Raw genomic sequence first — 5,381 nt, 5'->3', positions numbered from 1 at the left:
GTCGTGATGCGGCCCACCGTGATGTGGCCCCTACAGGCGACTCCCGATTCGGCGATCAGCCCGTCTGCTACAGGAGGCGGGGCCCAGGTGGCTCGGGTCACGGTACAGGCGCGGAACTCCGCGTCGATCCGTCCGTGCGCCCGACAGGCACAGACGCCGGTGCGGATCCACCTGTACGTCTGACAGGCACGGGTTCCCGGTCGGGCTCGCTATCATTGGCGAATGATGAGCCGATCCACAGGCCGGGATCTTCTGCGGATCAGGCCGGTACCGAGGCGTGGCGGCTCACCAGAGAAAATCCTCGTGCAGCGGACGTAGAGAATCTCTCCTCAGGATCTGCTGCGGCTGATACTCCTGTGCTGCCTACTGGATCTTCTGTGGTCACAGAATTGCTGCCTTCATCTCCTCGACGAACACGTCTACAGAAAGGGGTAACAAAACCTGTTGATTATAAGCACATAACCAAGTATGGAATGATTTGCTCTACAGGTGAACCAGGTGAACCTATGACAGTGCAAGAGGCTCTTGGTGATGAGAAGTGGAAGAAAGCCATGACCGAAGAGTACATAGCACTCAAGAAAAATAACACATGGCACTTGGTTCCTCCAAAGCAAGGTACAAATTTAATTGATTGTAAATGGGTATTCAGGATTAAAAGAAAATCCGATGGAACCATTGATCGATACAAGGCTAGGCTGATTGCAAAAGGCTTCAAACAGCGATATGGTATAGATTATGAAGACACCTTTAGTCCAGTAGTAAAAGCTGCTACTATTCGTCTTGTTTTGTCCATTGCTGTTTCTAGGGGTTGGAGTGTGAGGCAGCTTGATGTACAGAACGTGTTTCTTCATGGTGTTCTGGAAGAGGAGGTATATATGAAACAACCTCCTGGGTTTGAAAATAAAAGTGCTCCCACTTATGTCTGCAAACTTGACAAAGCGCTGTATGGGTTGAAGCAAGCCCCAAGAGCATGGTATTCTCGTCTCTGCCATAAAATGCAAGCACTTGGTTTTGTTCCTTCCAAATATGACACCTCATTGTTCATTTACAACAAGTCCAACACATGCATGTTTGTTCTCATCTATGTTGATGATATTATTGTAACAAGCTCATCTAATGAAGCAATTCAAGGACTGTTGAAAGACTTGGGTGCAGAGTTTGCCTTGAAGGATCTTGGAGACTTGCACTTCTTTCTTGGCATTGCGGTGAAGAGACGCAAAGATGGATTGCATCTCTCTCAGGAAAAGTATGCAACTGATCTAGTAAGAAAGGCTGGCTTGCAAGGTTGTAAACCCTCACCCACTCCTTTATCTAGCTCAGAAAAATTGTCTCTTACAGAAGGAATATTACTAAGTCAAGAGGACAGCACAAAATACAGGAGTCTAGTAGGAGCTTTGCAATATCTCACTCTCACTAGGCCTGATATCTCTTTTGCTGTCAACAAAGTGTGTCAATTTCTTCATGCACCTACTACTGTTCATTTGACTGCTGCTAAACTATAGTAAGATATGTCAAGAACACTTTGAGTGTTGGGTTAAACTTCAACAAATCACCCTCTACTCTTGTCAGTGCTTTCTCTGACTCTGACTGGGTAGGATGTCTGGATGACAGAAGATCAACTGGTGGATTTGCAGTTTTCTTTGGACCTAATTTGATATCATGTCATGGTGTGCACGAAAGCAGGCTACTGTCTCTAGGTCAAGCACAGAGGCAGAATACAAGGCATTAGCAAATGCCACAGCAGAAATCATATGGGTTCAATCTATGCTAAAGGAGCTAGGTGTCAAGGTCAAACAAGCTCCCTGTTTATGGTGTGACAATCTAGGTGCAACCTACCTATCTGCAAATCCAGTCTTCCATGCCAGAACAAAGCATATTAAAATTGATTTTCATTTTGTCAGAGAAAGAGTTGCTCAGAAAGAACTTGATATTCGGTTTATACACTCTCAGGACCAACTGGCCGATGGATTCACCAAGGCATTGCCTGTACGGAGTTTTGAAAACTTCAAAACTAATCTCAACTTAACCAAGTTGTGATTAAGGGAGGGTGTTAAACCAGGCACATTACTCTGTCATAGAGATATACCTTGCGCATGAGATAAGTTCAGGAGGTAGTTTAGGCTAGATATTCTTGTTGCACTTAAATCTATCTCCTCCCTTTCTTTCTCTCCAAGATGTATCTTATCTCCTCCTTGTAACCGAATGATGTATGCGCTGTCAGGGAGATTGTGCCCCTGCTATATAACACGAAACACGTCGCCCAAGCTAGGGTAAGACGTTTCTGCAAGTCGCACATTTGCCACTTGTACGACAAGCATTTGTTGGTTCTACGCATGGCCTATTTATCAAAGCTCGTCATGAGTTTGAATTTTCGGTTGCATTTTTCTCTCCTTATTATATTTTCTCTCTTTGATTGACAAGTGACAATTGTTACGCTTTTGTTTTCTCTTTTTTGAGGGAAACAGCAGGACCCTGCTGCGTATTTTTATTAATTTTTGTAAACATAATACAGAGGTCTCAAAAGAAGAAAAAAGCTATACAAAAGAAGGAGAAAACCTAACAAATCGAAAGAAAAGAATAAAAGAATGATACAACAACAACAACCAGGAAATAAGATACAAGGGTTAGGCAAAGGCCTGAACCCAGCCCTCCATGTTGTGGTATGCTTTCCTCTTTGCTCTGTGAACCAAGCACTTGAGCTCTTCCTTGAATCTCTTATTGCAACTATAAAGTCTTGGAGCAATTCTTTTAAAGATCCAGTCATTGCGTGTATTCCAAATGGCCCAAGAAGCTAGAATGATTATCTCTAGCGCGAAGGGCAATCCCAGCTCCGCTTTAAGTGAATCGATATCTGCCTGTAGGCCTTGATGAAGTGGAGACCAATTGGGGCAGAGATAAGACCAACATGCTCTTGCAAAAGGACAATGAAAGAAAAGATGGTCCCTTGTCTCTAGCGCACCCCTGTTACACAAGATACAAGTATAGTCTTCTATGAAAAAATTCTTACGCTGGAGCATACCTCTTGTGTTTAGTCTGTCGTTAGCCAGAAGCCAAAAGAAGATCTTGTGCTTTAGCTGACAGGAAGTCTGCCAAATCCATTTGATAGCTGGTAAAACTGGATGCTCGTCCATTAACAATCTGTAAATGCTGGAGACCTTATAGTGTGCGGCACCAGAAGGGTATTGCCAAATGTCTTTATCTTCAGAAAGATTGGTTTCAGCCTAAGCAGTGAAAGATAATTTAACTGAGCAAAAGCCTCCTCGGACATGGGGAGATGGAAGTGTTCAGAAAGGTCTTCCAAATCCCAAAGTTGCAAAACAGTGATATTCTCACTTTTACTGAATGAGAAAAGATGGGGCCGTGCTTGCATGAAAGGTAACCCATTCCAGCTATCCTTCCAAAACTGTACGGATGACCCATTCTGAACAGAACAACTTGCAGAAAGTTTATATGCCAGCTGCCAGCAGGAATCTCAGACGGTCCCTCCACCAGAATGATGCTCCTTTAATCTGATCAGATGGGGAGATGTCCTTGTAGTAAACTTCCCAAACCAAATGCACCCATGGAATATCATCGTGATTAAAAAATTTGTGGAGCATGAATATGCAGTTAATTTGTGTGTCAAGAACCAGTGATGAACAAGCTAAGCCAAGCGTACAAACGGCAAAAAAGACCAGTCACCATATCAGGTGTCGCCGTTCCTGCTACGTTTTGTCTATAAAAATCAGTGCAAAAGGCCTGATTTCGGTATATACATCTGCCTTGCTCCGTGACAGCAATCGCACGATTCAGACGTGATGCTGTCGGCTCGATGGTGGCTCGGGCGCATACACCACTTCCGACACAGCATCACCAACACGTTTGTCAAAATTGAAAAGGTTTTATGAAAAGAACAGAGCGCCAAGACGGGTGTGGTGAACCCAGGAGCAATTGTGTGGCAAAGCAACAGTAGCACATTACACTATGTACCATAAAGGCATCTCTAACACTGACCGGTGAAACGGACACACTATTTGTCCGCAGACTGTGGGGACCAGTCCGGGAACACTAATGCGGGAGCTGGCTATATCCAACCATGTCCCCTAAATGTCCTTCTATACTTGTATATGTCGCTCTTGAGGGGCGAGAGGTGATGTCCGACGTGGTGGCTTTTGGTTGGCTAGACGGTTGTCCAAACTCTCCCAAAGCCCCCTGCCTGTAAAAATAGGTGCCGCCGAGGCCAAACTCGACATTTTATTGTATTGCCCTTCCGTGGCTCTATGTTGGTGGTTACACTCACACGTCCGACCTCCTTCTCTCCCTCTCTCGATCTCCTATGCAAACCCTAACCATGTGTTGCATGCTCCCTACCGCGCCATCGCATCTTCTCCTCCTCCCACCCCCCGGTGCTCAGCAGGACGAGCGCCAGCCCTTACGAGAGAAAGTCACCGCGCCCGGTCAACTCTGGCCGCCTCCCCAACCACCCATAGGCAGAAGCCCCACCACTCCTCCTTCACCTCCATCACGTGTTCATCACCTGCGGGAGTAGCGGCTCTGCCTGGAGGCGACGCTATCGGCTGGAAGAGTGCCAGACCGTCGTCCTTGCATTCATGCACCTCCAGGAAGAAGACGGACCAAGGTGAGTAGTTTTTCATCCGCCGTGTGAAGTCAGCGGTGAGTGCCCTCACTTCAACACCCCTCCCTCTCTCATGCAGATTTACCAGTTCATCCGCTCGAGATTTGATAGGTCAATTTATTCATTTGCACGTTGGTTGGATCCCAAGGGGCGGAGGCAATCCTCCAGAGCTGTTGGGAAGAAGAAGTTTGGTAAGCTCCTATTGCTCTTCTATGTTGATTTATGTTGAGCCCAATTTATGTGCTGATCTTGATAGATATTTTGTGCCTACATGGTAGGCTTTGTGAAATTTTACCGCGTTTGCGCACCTATTTTTGCTGATATTCCTCAGGTAAAGCTTTTTGGAGCAAATAATACTTTATGGAAGAAATCCTAGGAAATGGAAGTGAAATCACATACTAATGTGATAATCATCTACCATAAAAGAACGGAGCAAAGGGGCCAAAGGAGGAGCCGCTGTGACGCTTCGTGATATTTTCTTTTTGCTGTTTTATTTATTTTCAGAAGGAGAAGCTTGCCTACAGGAGAACTAGGAGGAGTGTGACCCTCCTCTATCCTAAGGCAAGCCACACAGATATTTGCATGATGTCATTTCAATAATTATGATTTTTTCCAACTTGAATATGGTTTATTTCATGCATTTAACCATTTAATGAATATTGTTTATGCTAGTTTACTTGGTCATGATGATTGAAGTGCTTAGTTTGCAGTAGTGTTTGAGTACATGGACTAGTGTGAGGTAGTAGGAGTGTATTTGGTAGTATGG

This window comes from Triticum dicoccoides, chromosome 6B (genome assembly GCF_002162155.2).
Source record: "Triticum dicoccoides isolate Atlit2015 ecotype Zavitan chromosome 6B, WEW_v2.0, whole genome shotgun sequence".
Lineage (NCBI taxonomy): Eukaryota > Viridiplantae > Streptophyta > Magnoliopsida > Poales > Poaceae > Triticum > Triticum dicoccoides.
This window is presented reverse-complemented; position numbering follows the sequence as displayed.